This window comes from Jaculus jaculus, chromosome 4, assembly GCF_020740685.1.
Source record: "Jaculus jaculus isolate mJacJac1 chromosome 4, mJacJac1.mat.Y.cur, whole genome shotgun sequence".
NCBI classification, from domain to species: domain Eukaryota; kingdom Metazoa; phylum Chordata; class Mammalia; order Rodentia; family Dipodidae; genus Jaculus; species Jaculus jaculus.
In genome coordinates this window covers 122,620,103-122,637,242 of record NC_059105.1, presented here as the reverse complement: position 1 = coordinate 122,637,242, position 17,140 = coordinate 122,620,103, and positions in this window count along the sequence as shown.

Sequence of the window (17,140 nt, the reverse complement as noted above, 5' to 3'; positions counted from 1 at the left end):
TGACTTAACTTTCTTTTACTAGGCCACTCCTCTTAAAGGTTCCTCTAGTTCCCAGTGGCATTATATGCTAGCAACCAAGCTTTTAGCATAAAGACCTTTGAGGATCATTTAAAATTAAAAAAATCTTCTATAAACACTAGAACTTAGGGACCCCATTCATTCAGCAACAGTAATTTCTGTGATTTTTATTACAAATTGTCTTCTAAATTCTGTTTAAACCTATGCAACTGTGACAGACTAGCTGGTTAACTTACAAGAATAAAGATTAAGGTCTGGAGAGATGGCTTAGCAGTTGAAGGCACTTGCTTACAAAGCTTGACACCCTGGGTTTCAGTCCCTTTACCTATGTAAAGCCAGATATACAAACTGACATATGCATTGGAGTTCATTTGCAGTGGCACGAGGCTCTGTTGTGATCTTTCATTCCCTCCCTCTCTGGTTTTTATTTATGTTACTTAAAAAAATTTTTTTTTGAGAAGAGGGAATGGGCATGCTAGGGCCTCCAGCTACTGCAAATGAACTACAGATGCTCAGGCCATCTTGTGAATCTGGCTTAGATGGGTCCTAGGGAATCAAACTGGGTCGTTAGGTTTCACAGGCAAATGCCTTAAACACTAAGCCATTTCTCTAGCCCCCCTCTACGCTTTTAAATAAATAAATGAAATATATTTTAAAAGAATAAATATGGATACCCTTTCATAATTACTGACCTAACAGAAATAAATATAAAAGCCCTAGATGGATCCAAGAGGAGGGACCATGCTGGCTAGACTTTGAAATGACATATTTATTGATCCATGTATTTATTTACTGAATTATTTATGCATGAGTGCAATATATATGGTGTATGCATGTATGTGCACTCCATGCACATGTGGAGGTCTGAGGAGAATGCCAGGTGTCTGTCTCTATCACTTATCCACATGTTTCCTTGAGATGGAATCTCCAATGAAACCTGATATGCTATTTTCAGTGAGCCCCAGGAGTGGAGAGGATTGGAGTTACAGGTGTGCCATGCCCAGGTGTTTAACTGGAGGCTGGGGGATAGAATTTACATCAAATCGGGACCTCTAAGGCTCTCATGATTGGTCTGCAAGAGCTCTTACCCACTGAGCCATTTCCTCAGCTCTGAAATGTCATTTTAATTTTTTTGGGTTTTTTTTTGCGTTTTTTTAAAAATTTTTAAATTTTTATTAACATTTTCCATGATTATAAAAAAAATCCCATGGTAATTCCCTCACTCCCCCTCCACACTTTCCCCTTTGAAATTACATTCTCCATCATGTCACCTCCCCATTACAATCATTGTACTTACATATATACAACATCAACCTATTAAGTATCCTCCTCCTTTCCTTTCTCTTCCCTTTATGTCCCCTTTTTAACCTACTGGCCTCTGCTACCAAGTATTTTCCTTCTCACAGAGAAGCCCAATCATCTGTAGATAGAATCCACATATGAGAGAGAACATGTGGCGCTTGGCTTTCTGGGCCTGGGTTACCTGACTTAGTATAATCCTCTCCAGGTCCATCCATTTTTCTTCAAATTTCATAACTTCATTTTTCTTTACCGCTGAGTAGAACTCCATTGTATAAATGTGCCACATCTTCATTATCCACTCCTCAGTTGAGGGACATCTAGGCTGGTTCCATTTCCCAGCTATTATAAATTGAGCAACAATGAACATGGTAGAGCACGTACTTCTAAGGAAATGAGATGAGTCCTTCAGATATATGCCTAGGAGTGCTATAGCTGGGTCATATGGTAGATCAATCTTTAGCTGTTTAGGAACCTCCACACTGTTTTCCACAATGGCTGGACCAGATTGCATTCCCACCAACAGTGTAGAAGGGTTCCCCTTCTTCCACATCCCCGCCAACATTTATGATCATTTGTTTTCATGATGGTAGCCAATCTGACAGGAGTGAGATGGAATTTCAATGTAGTTTTAATCTGCATTTCCCTGATGACTAGTGACGTAGAACATTTTTTTAGATGCTTATATGCCATTCGTATTTCTTCCTTTGGGAATGCTCCATTTAGCTCCATAGCCCATTTTTTGATTGGCTTGTTTGATTCCTTATTATTTAACTTTTTGAGTTCTTAGTATACCCTAGATATTAATTCTCTATCAGATATATAGCTGGCGAAGATTCTTTCCCATTCTGTAGGTTGCCTCTTTGCTTTTTTCACTGTGTCCTTTGCAGTGCAAAATCCCTGTAATTTCATGAGGTCCCAGTGGTTAATCTGTGGTTTTATTGCCTGAGCAATTGGGGTTGTATTCAGAAAGTCTTTGCCAAGACCAATATGTTGAAGGGTTTCCCCTACTTTTTCCTCTAGCAGTTTCAAAGTTTCCGGTCTGATGTTAAGGTCTTTAATCCATTTGGACTTAATTCTTGTGCATGGTGAGAGAGAAGAATATTTTCATCTTTCTGCAGATATATATGCAGTTTTCAAAACACCATTTGCTGAAGAGGCTGTCTTTTCTCCAATGAGTATTTTGGGCATTTTTTATCGAATATCAGGTGGCTATAGCTACTTGGGCTTACATCTGGGTCCTCTATTCTGTTCCACTGATCTACGTGTCTGTTTTTGTGCCACTACCATGCTGTTTTTGTTACTATGGCTCTGTAGTATAGGTTAAAATCAGGTATGGTGATACCACGAGCCTTATTTTTGTTGCTCAGTATTATTTTAGATATTCTACGTTTTTGTGATTCCCAATGAATTTTTGGATTGTTTTTTCTATTTCCATGAAGAAAGCCTTTGGAATTTTGATAGGGATTGCATTAAATGTGTAGATTGCTTAAGGTAAGATTGCCATATTCATGATATTGATTCTTCCAATCCAGGAACAAGGGATGTTTCTCCACTTTCTAGTGTCTTCTGCAATTTCTCGCTTGAGTGTTTTAATGTTCTCATTGTAGAGATTCTTTACTTCCTTGGTTAGGTTTATTCCAAGGTACTTTATTTTTTTTGATGCAATTGTGAATGGGAGTGATTCTCTGATTTCATCCTCTGTGTGTTTATTGTTAGCATATATGAAGGCTATTGATTTCTGTGTATTTATTTTGTATCCTGCTACATTGCTGTAGGTTTTGATCAGCTCTAACAGCTTGCCAGTAGAGTCTTTAGGGTCCTTTATGTATAGAATCATGTCATCTGCAAATAATGATAACTTGATCTCTTCCTTTCCAATTTGTATCCCTTTTATGTGTGTCTCTTACCTTATTGCTATGGCTAAGACTTCCAAAACTATATTAAATAAAAGTGGGGACAGTGGACACCCTTGTCTTGTTGCTGATTTTAGTGGAAAAGCTTCCAGTTTTTCCCCATTTAGTAATATGTTGTCTGTAGGCTTGTCATAAATAGCCTTTATTATATTGAGATATGCTCCTTCTATTCCCAGTCTCTGTAGGACTTTTATCATGAAGGGATGTTGGATTTTGTCAAATGCTTTCTCTGTGTCTAATGAGATGATCATGTGATTTTTGTCCTTCAACCCATTTATGTAATGTATTACATTTATAGATTTTCATATGTTGAACAATCCCTGCATGTCTGGGATAAAGTCTACTTGGTCAGGGTGAATCATCTTTTTGACATACTCTTGTAGTCTGTTTGCCAATATTTTGTTGAGAATTTTTGCATCTATGTTCATGAGGGAGATTGGTCTGTAATTTTCTTTTTTTTGTTCTATCTTTGCCTGGTTTTGGTATCAGGGTGATGCTGGCCTCATAGAAGGAGTTTGGTAGAATTCCTTCTTTTTCTATTTCCTGTAAAAGCTTAAGAAGCAATGGTGCTAGCTCTTTCTTAAAGGTCTGGTAAAATTCAGCAGTGAATCCATCTAGGTCTGGGTTTTTTTTAGGTGGAAGATTATTGATAACTGTTCAGAGTTCCATGTTTGTTATAGGTCTATTTAAGTGTTTAATCTCATTTTGATTTAATTTAGGTAGGGCATATAAATCAAGGAAATCACCCATTTCTTTCAGATTTTCATACTTTGTGGAGCATATGCTTTTATAATATGTCCCTATGATTTTTTGAATTTCTCTGGAATCTGTTGTGATGTTACCTTGTTCATCTCTAGTTTTATTAATTTGTGTCTCTTCTGTCTTTCTTTTGGTCAGATTTGCTAAGGGTTTATCAATCTTGTTTATCCTTTCAAAGAACCAACTCTTTGTTTCATTAATTCTTTGGATTTTTTGTTTGTTTGTTTCTATTTCATTAATTTCTGCCCTAATCTTTATTATTTCTTCCCGCCTACTGATTTTTTGTTTGCCTTGTTTTTCTTTTTCCAAGGCTTTAATGTGAAGCATTAGGTTGTTTACCTGTGACCTTTCTAATTTCTTAATATAGGCACTTAAGGCTATAAATTTACCTCTTAGAACTGCCTTCATTGTGTCCCAGAGATTTTGGTATGTTTTGTTCTCATTATCATTTGACTCTATAAATTTTTTTGATTTCCTTCTTGATTTCTTCATTGATCCATTCATCATTTAGTAGTGTATTGTTTAGTTTCCATGATTTTGTGTATGCTCTATAGCCTTTCTTGCTACTGATTTGTAGTTTAATTCCATTGTGGTCAGATAGAATGCAAGGAATTATTTCAATTTTCCTGAATTTGTTAAGATTTGCTTTGTGTCCTAATATATGGTCTATTTTAGAGAATGTTCCATGTGCTGCTGAAACGAATGTATATTTTGCAGCCTTTGGATGAAATGTCCTGTATATATCTGTTAGGTCCATTTCTTCTATGACCTCATTTAGTCCAGATGCCTCTCTGTTTATTTTTTCCCGGGATGACCTGTCAATTGATGAGAGTGGGGTGTTAAAGTCACCCACCACCACTGTGTTTGGTGTTATCTGTGACCTTAGTTCTAATAGTGTTTGTTTGATGAATTTGGGAGCCCTCATGTTAGGTGCATATATGTTTAGGATTGTAATGTCCTCCTGTTGGAGTGTTCCCTTAAGCTATATAAAGTGACCTTCCTTATCTTGCTTGACTAACATTGGACTGAAGTCTACCTTGTCAGATAGTCGGATAGCAACCCCTGCTTGTTTTCTAGGCCCATTTGCTTGAAACACCGTCTTCCAACCTTTCACTCTAAGACAATGTCTATCCTTTGTAGAAAGGTGAGTTTCTTGGAGACAACAAATTGTAGGATCATGGTTTTTAACCCAGTCTGCAAACCTATGTCTTTTCGTTGGGGCATTGAGGCCCTTGATATTAAGAGATATTATTGAAAGCTGTGTATTTATGTTTGCTAGTTGTTTTTTTTTTTCTTTTTTTTTGTGGTTCCGGTTCTACCTGTGCTCTCTTCCGTTAACTAGTATTTGAGTATTGCTTGTTTTTTTTTTTTAATTTTTATTAACATTTTCCATGATTATAAAATATATCCCATGGTAATTCCCTCCCTCCCCACCCCCACACTTTCCCGTTTGAAATTCCATTCTCAATCATATTACCTCCCCATTACAATCATTGTAATTACATATATACAATATCAACCTATTAAGTATCCTCCTCCCTTCCTTTCTCCACCCTTTATGTCTCCTTCAACTTACTGGCCTCTGCTACTAAGTATTTTCATTCTCACACAGAAGCCCAGTCATCTGTAGCTAGGATCCCCATATGAGAGAGAACATGTGGCGCTTGGCTTTCTGGGCCTGGGTTACCTGACTTAGTATAATACTTTCCAGGTCCATCCATTTTTCTGCAAATTTCATAACTTCATTTTTCTTCACCCCTGAGTAGAACTCCATTGTATAAATGTACCACATCTTCATTATCCACTCATCTGTTGAGGGACATCTAGGCTGGTTCCATTTCCCGGCTATTATAAAATTGAGCAGCAATAAACATGGTTGAGCATGTACTTCTAAGGAAATGAGATGAGTCCTTTGGATATATGCCTAGGAGTGCTATAGCTGGGTCATATGGTAGATCAATCTCTAGCTGCTTTAGGAACCTCCACACTGTTTTCCACAATGGCTGGACCAGATTGCATTCCCACCAGCAGTGCAGAAGGGTTCCTTTTTTTCCACATCCCCGCCAACATTTATGATCATTTGTTTTCATGATGGTGGCCAATCTGACAGGAGTGAGATGGAATCTCAATGTAGTTTTCATCTGCATTTCCCTGATGACTAGTGACGTAGAACATTTTTTTAGGTGCTTATATGCCATTCGTATTTCTTCCTTTGAGAACTCTCTATTTAGCTCCATAGCCCATTTTTTGATTGGCTTGTTTGATTCCTTATTAGTTAACTTTTTGAGTTCTTTGTATATCCTAGATATTAATCCTCTATCAGATATATAGCTGGCGAAGATTTTTTCCATTCTGTAGGTTGCCTCTTTGCTTTTTTCACTGTGTCCTTTGCGGTGCAAAATCTTTGTAATTTCATTAGGTCCCAGTGGTTAATCTGTGATTTTATTGCCTGAGCAATTGGGGTTGTATTCAGAAAGTCTTTGCCAAGACCAATATGTTGAAGGGTTTCCCCTACTTTTTCCTCTAGCAGTTTCAGAGTTTCCGGTCTGATGTTAAGGTCTTTAATCCATTTGGACTTAATTCTTGTGCATGGCGAGAGAGAAGAATCTATTTTCATCCTTCTGCAGATATTTATCCAGTTTTCAAAACACCATTTGCTGAAGAGGCTGTCTCTTCTCCAATGAGTATTTTTGGCATTTTTATCGAATATCAGGTGGCTATAGCTACTTGGGCTTACATCTGGGTCCTCTATTCTGTTCCACTGATCTACATGTCTGTTTTTGTGCCAGTACCATGCTGTTTTTGTTACTATGGCTCTGTAGTATAGGTTAAAATCAGGTATGGTGATACCACCAGCCTCTTTTTTGTTGCTCAGTATTATTTTAGATATTCGAGGTTTTTTATGATTCCAAATGAATTTTTGGATTGTTTTTTCTATTTCCATGAAGAAAGCCTTTGGAATTTTGATAGGGATTGCATTAAATGTGTAGATTGCTTTAGGTAAGATTGCCATTTTCACGATATTGAATCTTCCAAGCCAGGAACAAGGGATGTTTCTCCACTTTCTAGTGTCTTCTGCAATTTCTCGCTTGAGTGTCTTAAAGTTCTCATTGTATAGATTCTTTACTTCCTTAGTTAGGTTTATTCCAAGGTATTTTATTTTTTTTGATGCATTTGTGAATGGGAGTGATTCTCTGATTTCATCCTCTGTGTGTTTGTTGTTAGCATATATGAAGGCTACTGATTTCTGTGTATTTATTTTGTATCCTGCTACATTGCTGTAGGTTTTGATCAGCTCTAACAGCTTGCTAGTAGAGTCTTTAGGGTCCTTTATGTATAGAATCATGTCATCTGCAAATAATGATAACTTGATTTCTTCCTTTGCAATTTGTATCCCTTTTATGTGTGTCTCTTGCCTTATTGCTCTGGCTAAGGCTTCCAAAACTATATTAAATAGAAGTGGAGACAGTGGACACCCTTGTCTTGTTCCTGATTTTAGTGGAAAAGCTTCCAGTTTTTCCCCATTTAGTAATATGTTGGCTGTAGGCTTGTCATAAATAGCCTTTATTATATTGAGATATGTTCCTTCTATTCCCAGTCTCTGTAGGACTCTTATCATGAAGGGATGTTGGATTTTGTCAAATGCTTTCTCTGCATCTAATGAGATGATCATGTGATTTTTGTCCTTCAACCCATTTATGTAATGTATTACATTTATAGATTTGCGTATGTTGAACCATCCCTGCATCTTTGGGATAAAGCCTACTTGGTCAGGGTGAATGATCTTTTTGATATACTCTTGTATTCTGTTTGCCAATATTTTGTTGAGAATTTTTGCATCTATGTTCATGAGGGAGATTGGTCTGTAATTTTCTTTTTTTGTTCTATCTTTGCCTGGTTTTGGTATCAGGGTGATGCTGGCCTCATAGAAGGAGTTTGGTAGAATTCCTTCTTTTTCTATTTCCTGGAAAAGCTTAAGAAGCAATGGTGTTAGCTCTTCCTTAAAAGTCTGGTAAAATTCAGCAGTGAATCCATCCGGGCCTGGGCTTTTTTTAGTTGGGAGATTATTGATAACTGTTCAGATATCCATGTTTGTTATAGGTCTATTTAAGTGATTAATCTCATTTTGATTTCATTTAGGTAGGTCATATAGATCAAGGAAATCATCCATTTCTTTCAGATTTTCATACTTTGTGGAGTATATGCTTTTATAGTATGTCCCTATAATTTTTTGAATTTCTCTGGAATCTGTTGTGATGTTACCTTGTTCATCTCTGATTTTATTAATTTGTGTCTCTTCTCTCTTTATTTTGGTCAGATTTGCTAAGGGTTTATCAATCTTGTTTATCCTTTCAAAGAACCAACTCTTTGTTTCATTAATTCTTTGGATTGTTCTTTTTGTTTCTATTTCATTAATTTCTGCCGTAATCTTTATTATTTCTTCCCGTCTACTACTTTTTGGTTTGCCTTGTTCTTCTTTTTCCAAGGCTTTAAGGCGAAGCATTAGGTCGTTTACTTGCGACCTTTCTAATTTCTTAATATAGGCACTTAAGGCTATAAATTTACCTCTTAGAACTGCCTTCATTGTGTCCCAGAGATTTTGGTATGTTGTGTTCTTATTATCATTTGACTCTATAAATTTTTTGATTTCCTTTTTGATTTCTTCATTGACCCACTCCTCATTTAGTAGTGTATTGTTTAGTTTCCATGATTTTGTGTATGCTCTATAGCCTTTCTTGCTACTGATTTGTAGTTTAATTCCATTGTGGTCAGATAGAATGCAAGGAATTATTTCAATTTTCCTGAATTTGTTAAGATTTGCTTTGTGTCCTAATATATGGTCTATTTTAGAGAATGTTCCATGTGCTGTTGAAAAGAATGTATATTCTGCAGCCTTTGGATGAAATGTCCTGTATATATCTGTTAGGTCCATTCCTTCTATGACCTCATTTAGTCCAGATGCCTCTCTGTTTATTCTTTCCCTGGATGACCTGTCAATTGATGAGAGTGGGGTGTTAAAGTCACCCACCACCACTGTGTTTGGTGTTATCTGTGACCTTAGTTGTAATAGTGTTTGTTTGATGAATTTGGGAGCCCCCATGTTAGGTGCATGTATGTTTAGGATTGTAATGTCCTCCTGTTGGAGTGTGCCCTTAATCAATATAAAGTGACCTTCCTTATCTTTCTTGACTAACGTCGGACTAAAGTCTACCCTGTCTGATATTAGGATAGCAACCCCTGCTTGTTTTCTAGGCCCATTTGCTTGAAACACCGTCTTCCAACCTTTCACCCTAAGATAATGTTTATCCTTTGTAGAAAGGTGAGTTTCTTGGAGACAACAAATTGTAGGATCCTGCTTTTTAACCCAGTCTGCAAATCTATGTCTTTTCGTTGTGGCATTGAGACCGTTGATATTAAGAGATATTATTGAAAGGTGTGTATTTCTGTTTGCCATTTGTGTGTGTGTGTGTGTGTGTTACTTGTGCTACCTGTGCTCTCTTCTGTTAACTGGTATTTGAGTATAGCTGGTTTTTTCTAGGTTCCTTATATGTGTGCTTTTCCTTTTGTTCAGCATGGAGGATTCTATCAAGTATTTTCTGTAGAGCTGGTTTTGTCTTCAGATACTCCTTTAACCTGCTTTTGTCATGGAATGTCTTTATTTCTCCATCTATTTGGATGGATAACATTGCAGGATAAAGTAACCTTGGTTGACAGTTGTTATCTTTCAGAACTTGGAGTATATCACTCCAAGCCCTTCTGGCTTTAAAAGTTTGTGTTGAATAATCTGCTGTAATCCTGATGGGCTTGCTTTTGTAGGTAACTTGATTTTTCTCTCTAACTGCTTTCAATATTTTTTCTTTGGTTTGTGTGTTTGGAAGTTTGAGTATAATGTGGCGAGGAGAGTTTCTTTCTGGGTTTTGTCTGGCTGGGGTTCTAAAGGCTTCCTGTATCTGTATTGGCACCTCTTTCCCAATTTGGGGAAAATTTTCCTCTATGATTTTGTTGAAGATGCCTACTATGCCTCTGGAGTGGAGTTCTTCTCCTTCTACTATGCCCTGAATTCTTATATTGGATCTTTTCATAGTGTCCCGAATATCTTGAAATTCCCACTCATACTTTTCTATAAGTTTGTCTTTCTCTTTGTTGGACTGCATTAGGTCTGCCACCTGATATTCTAGCTTAGATATTCTGTCCTCTCCCTCATCCATCCTACTGGTGAGATTTTCTACAGAGTTTTTTATTTCATTAACTGTGTTCTTCATTGCTAGTAATTCTGACTGGTTTTTCTTTATTATTTCTATTTCCCTATTTATGTCTTGTATTGCCTTCTTTATTTCATTAAATTGGTGTCCTGCCTCTTCTTTGATTCCTTTGATTTCCTCTTTGATTTCTTCTTTCATTGTTTTCATGTGTTCTTTGACCTCTTTGAACTTATTTATAATTATTCTTTTGAACTCTTTCTCAGGCATTTCCTCTAACTCTTTCTCACTGGAGGACATTTCTGATGCATTAATACTTTTAGGTGGATTTATATCGTCTTGCTTTTTAGTGTTTCTTGTGTTATAATGTATATATTTTTGCATCTTGGATTAAGTTAATGCTTGGATTTTCTAGCTATCTGTGTATTCTTAGCTGTATCAATTGATTTGATGTAATATATTTTCAGGGTAGGACCTTAAGGTATTAGGTGTGGCTCTTAAGACTCTCAGAGTATCTACAAAGATGTTCTTAGGGGTTGAGTTTCCCTGCTATAGGAGTATTCAAGCAGGCTGAGTGGAATAAAATACAGGTAGATTCTAAAATTTAACTAAACACTGTACACATTCAATCAAAATCAGCCCCGAGTGTGTATGCAAGAGTAGTTATTATAATGACCAGATCCCCTATCAACAAAGAGGTTTAGATTTCTGGTCTGTTGAGGTATCCAAGTCAGCTTGTGACCAAGTGAGACCCTTCCCTGGTGCAATCCCAGTTACCTTGGGTGATTTTGGTCTCAGTCAAGTTGCTGCCTGGGTCGTCGGGCTGCTGTTCTGATTTCTGGAGCTGGGCACTTGCTTTTCCTATGGGGCAAACTGAGCCGCTGCTGCTGCCCCGAAGCCGCTGCTGCAGGATCTGCCGCCGCTGCCGCTCCTGGGTCCGCTGCTGTTGGGGCCACTGGTACCGGTGCTGGAGCCGCTGAAGTTGCTGCCGAACTCTGCTCCTGCTTGGGTCCTGCTGTCAGCCCAAGTTGGCGTGGCCGGGTCCCGGGCCGCTGCTGTGTTCGCTGGAGCTGGGTTCAGGTGGTGGGGGAGGGGAGGGAGCCGCGGCTGCTCTGGTTGTATCGCTGTTCCACGTGAGCTTCTACCTCGTGGTCTGCTCTTCCCTGCAGTGCTCGCTGCCGCTCTCCCCTCTCGTTTCCCGAGTTGCGGAGAGCGCGGTGTGGGGGGAAAATCCCGCACCTGGCTTGTCCTGCGGCTCGAGCCGAGAGTCCGGTGGCTTTCTGCCGCTCCGCAGCTGCGGCGGGTGGCCGAGCCGCCCCGGAGCCGCTGTTCCCGCCTGTGCAGGCTCTGGATGCTCTGGAACTCTTCTACTTCTCCGCTGCCGCCTCAATTTCCTATATACCTCACTTTTTAGTAAAAGTGTGTATTTTGCTGAGTTTTTTTGGTCTTTTTCCCCCCTAGGCTGCTTTGTCGTGGTACCTACGCCGCCATCTTAACCGGAAGTCTTGCTTGTTTTTTCTAGGTTCCTTATATGTGTGCTTTTCTTTTTGTTCAGCATGGAGGATTCTATCAAGTATTTTCTGTAGAGCTGGTTTTGTCTTCAAATACTCCTTTAACCTGCTTTTGACATGGAATGTCCTTATTTCTCCGTTTATTTGAATGGATAACTTTGCTGGATAAAGTAACCTTGGTTGACAGTTGTTATCTTTCAGAACTTGGAATATATCACTGCAAGCCTTTCTGGCTTTAAAAGTTTATGTTGAATAATCTGCTGTAATCCTGATGGGCTTGCCTTTGTAGGTAACTTGATTTTTCTCTCTTACTGCTTTCAATATTTTTTCTTTGGTGTGTGTGTTTGGAAGTTTGATTATAATATGGCGAGGAGAGGTTCTTCGCAGGTTTTGTCTGGCCGGGGTCCTAAAGGCTTCCTGTATCTGCATTGGCACCTCTTTCCCAATTTGGGGGAAATTTTCTTCTATGATTTTGTTGAAGACACCTACTATCCCTTTGGAATGGAATTCTTCTCCTTCTACTATGACCTGAATTCTTATATTGGGTCTTTTCATAGTGTCCCAAATATCTTGAAATTCCCACTCATACTTTGCTATAAGTTTGTCTTTCTCTTTGTTGGAATGTATTAGATCTGCCACCTGGTCTTCTAGCTTAGATATTCTGTCCTCTCCCTCATCCATCCTACTGGTAAGATTTTCTACAGAGTTTTTTATTTCATTAACTGTGTTCTTCATTGCTAGTAATTCTGACTGGTTTTTATTTATTATTTGTAGTTCCTGATTTATGTCTTGTATTGCCTCCTTTATTTCATTAAATTGGTGTCCTGTGTCTTCTTTGATTCCTTTGATTTCCTCTTTGAATTCTTCTTTGATTCCTTTGATTTGTTCTTTGACTTCTTTGAACATATTTACAATCAGTCTTTTGAAATCTTTCTCAGGCATTTCCTCTAACTCATTGTCACTGGAGGACATTTCTGATGCATTAATAGTTTTCGGTGGATTTATATTGTCTTGGTTTTTAGTGTTTCTTGTGTTATAATATATATATTTTTGCATCTTGGATTAAGTTAATGCTTGGATTTTCTAGCTAGCTGGGTATTCTCAGCTGTATCAATTGGTTTGATGTAATTTATTTTCAGGGTAGGAGCTTAAGGTGTTAGGTGTGGCTCTTAAGACTCTCAGAGTATCTACAAAAGTGTTCCTAGGGGTTGAGTTTCCCTGCTATGGGAGTATTCAAGTAGGCTGAGTGGAATAAAATACAGGTAGATTCTAAAATTTAACTAAACACTGTACACATTCAATCAAAAACAGCCCCAAGTAATATATGCTAGAGTAGTTATTATAATGACCAGATTCTCTATCAACAAAGAGGTTAAGATTTCTGGTCTGTTGAGGGATCCAAGTTAGCTTGCGACCAAGTGAGACCCTTCCCTGGTGCAATCCCAGTTACTTTGAATGATTTTGGTCTCAGACAAGTTGCTGCCTGGGTCGTCAGGCTGCTGTTCTGATTTCTGGCACTGGGCACTGGCTTTTCCTGTGGGGCAAACCGAGCCTGGCAAGTGTGGCCCTGCAGATCAGCACCCCTGCTGCCGAAACTGCTCTGCTAAAGCTACTACTGCTGGGTTTGTAGCCGCTGCTGCTGAAGCTGTTGCTGTTGGGCCCACCGCTGCTGCTGCCTCTGCTGCTGCTGTAGCTGCCACTGCTGGAGCCACCACTGCTGCTGAAGCTGCTGCTGCTGTGTCTACTGCCACTGCTGCCACTGAAGCTGCTGCTGCAGGATCTGCTGCTGCTGCCGCTCCTGGGTCTGCTGCTGCTGCCGCGACTGGAAGTGCTACTGCTGGGGCCGCTAGTGCTGGTCGGGAGCCCTTGATGTTGCTGCCGGGCTCTGCTCCTGCTTGTGTCTCACTGTCGGCTCAAGTTGGCGTGGCCGGGTCCTGGGACGCTGCTCTGTTTGCTGGAGCTGGGCTCAGGCTGTGGAGGAGGGGAGGGAGTCGCAACTGCTCTGGTTCTCTGTCTGCTCCACGTGTTCTTCTACCTCTCGGTCTGCTCCTCTGTTGCTCACTGCCGCTCTCCCTTCACGTTTCCTGAGCTGCGGAGAGCGCCGGTGTGAGTGGAAGCTCCCACACCTGGCTTTTCCTGTGGCTGGAGCCAAGCCTGGCCACTTTCTGTTACACTGCCGCTGCCACGGTTGGTGGAGCTGCCAGAGCTGCTTTTGCCGGCCTGTGAGGGCTCTGGATGCTCTGGATCTCTTCTATTTCTATGCTGCCACTTCAATTTCCTATACAACTCACTTTTTAGTAAAAGTGTGTATTTTGCTGAGTTTTTTTTGGTCTTTTTTCCCCCCTGGGCTGCTTTGGCGTGGTACCTATGCCGCCATCTTAACCAGAAGTCTGAAATGTCATTTTTAAATGGCAGAAGGAAAAGCATTCTATCAACTTATTGTTCTGTACCTATTAAAAGATAACAAGAAGAAAGACATTTTCACATAAATATAATATGAAGGTATTATAATAAAAGCAAATAAGTTTTAACAATGAAGGAACAATGCTGAGTAAACATTAGACTACCTACAGGAAGAATGAAGAACACTACTGATGATAAATATATGATTTTTCTCTTGTTTGTACTAAATGATCTTAAAGCAAAAATAGTAATATGTGGTGAGACTTATTAACATATAGAAACAAAATATATTAAAAACACAAAGTACAGTTGATAGGAGTTGATATTGTTTTAGGACTTGTACATCATATATATAATTTGATAATATGAATTCAAAGTGAAATATAGTTGAGGATATAAAAACAGTCACTAAAAATAATGAACCTACTTTGGAGAGATGGCTCAGCAGTTACAGGTGCTTCCTTGCCAAGCTTGATCCTGGATTCAGTTCCCCAATATCCATGTAAAGCCAGATGCACACAGTGGTATATGCATCTGGAGTTTTCTTGCAGTGGCAAGAGATCCTGGCACACCCATGCCCTCTCTTTCTCCCTCATATATGGTTTTTGGTTTTTGTTTTTTTTTTTTTTTTTTGAGGTAGGGTCTCACTCTAGCCCAGGCTGACCCGGAATTCACTATGGAGTCTCAGGGTGGCCTTGAACTCATGGTGATCCTCCTACCTCTGCCTCCTGAGTGCTGGGTTAAAGGTGTACACCACAATGCCTAGCTTAAATAAATAAATAAATATGTTTTGTTCATTTTTACTTATTTATTTGAGAAAGAGAGAGAGAGAAAGAGGCAGATAGATAGATAGAGAGAGAGAGAGAGAGAGAGAAAGAGAGAAAGAATGGGCGCGCCAGGGCTTCCAGCCACTGCAAACGAACTCCAGATGTGTGCACCCCCTTGTGCATCTGGCTAACGTGGGTCTCGGGGAATCGAGCCTCGAACCGGGGTCCTTAGGCTTCACATGCAAGCACTTAACCACTAAGCCATCTCTCCAGCCCTAAATATTTTTTTAAAAGAGCAAACCCAAAAGAAGTTGGGAAAAAACAATAAGGGACAAAATAAAACAAATAGAAATATAGAAAATGTACCAGGGTGTTGGATACTTCCAGGCACAGGCTGGAGCCTTCAGGAGACAAGTCTGGGATGCCAGGCATGGCTAACGACCCCCAGGGCTACAGGAGGCCATTCCCTCTCCAAGCTAGGCACACCTGAACTTAGGCTTTGCCCATTTCCCTGTGACCTTTGGCCAGTTGCCTAGGAAACTCCTTATCAGGTAACAGCCTTCACACAGCCCATCTCCAGTGAACCTCTTCTACCAAGCTAGCAACCTTTGAACCCACCAATCCCCTTAGGACCCTCTTCCTGCTCTCAACTGCTTATAAACCCATTTCCCTGACAAATATATGAGCTATTCACTGAGACTGCCTCCTGAAAGTGGTTCTCTCATCCTGCTCACAACTGCTCAAGACCCTGCTCTTCATAGGATCCAGGGACCCACACCAGTGATGCATTAAGCACTCCTATTAAAAGGCAAAGCTGGCTGGGCGTGGTGGCGCACGCCTTTAATCCTAGCACTCAGGAGGCAGAGGTAGGAGAATTGCCGTGAGTTCGAGGCCACCCTGAGACTCCATAGTGAATTCCAGGTCAGCCTGGAAAACAAAAACAAACAAACAAACCAAAAAGAAAAAGGCAAAGTTGTCAATCAGGCTAAAAAACCAGACCTAACTACATTGTGTTAACAGGATACACTTTTAAAATATATTTACTTATTTGCAAGAAGACAGAGGGAGGGAGATTAATAAAATATGGGAATCACAAGGTCTCCTGCCACTACAAACAAATTCCAGATGCATACACCACTTTGTGCATCTGGCTTTACATGGATACTGGGAAATCAAACCAAGGTTTAGGCTTTGCAGGCAAGTTCCTTAACCAATGAACCATCACTCCAAACCAAAGAGACATATTTTCAACAAAGATGCTGACAAATGGAATTTAAAAGGATGGAAAAATATACTATGTAATATTTAATTTTAGACAAAGTAAAATTTAATACAGAGATATTATCATAATTAAAAGGGTCAATTTAAAATGACAAAAGGATCAATTTTCTAGGAAGACATAGCATTCCTAAATCTATTGTATGATGCCCTTTATATGAAATATTTGAAATAAGCAAGTTTGCAGAACTAGAATGTGGATTAGTGGTTGCCCAGGCCTAGAGAGGATGTAGGGAGTGAAGAGTGACAGTGGACACAGAGTTTCTTTATTGAATGATCACATTTTATAAATCAATTATGGTGATTAGTGTACAGTTCTGGGTATAAACTAAAATATTATACAATAAATGGTGAGTTGTCTTTGTATTAATAAATCTGATACACATCAAATGAACCTTGACTCTTTTTTCACAACAGAAAAAGTAACAAATGTACTTAGCTGGGGAGGAAATTGAAGGGAAAGGGATCGGACCTTCACACCAAGTGTTGACAGGAGTGTAACCAGGTCCCAGGCAGGTAGCTGACTCAGCCTTTGGGAGATATGACTTTGTTCCCCTGAGCTTCTTTTCATCAAACCCTGAATGGTGCAATCTTTGCCTTCCTGAGACGAGGGGATGGGAACTGAGGTGTAATCCCTAGGGCCTTCCAGGGCCCTGGAAGACCCTGTAGGGACAGGGTGAGGCTGCAAATGCAACCCTGGGATTGATCTACAGCTCACAATACCCAACTACATTCCTGGGAGAGAAAGAACGCCTGGAGAAGGCCAGGATTGTAGGAGTCCATGGACTCCAAAAGGACAGACCAAGGGCTGCTGGTTCCTCACTTGGGTGCTATTCTAACCACAGGGTCTTGGGACATACACATGAGTGTGTGTTATTAACCTTGAATAATTTGTCAACAACCCAGCAATCCCACTAGCAAAAAAAAATGTTCTCTCAGGAAATAAATATTGTTGTGCACCAAAAATGAACATAGGAAATTGTTTAACA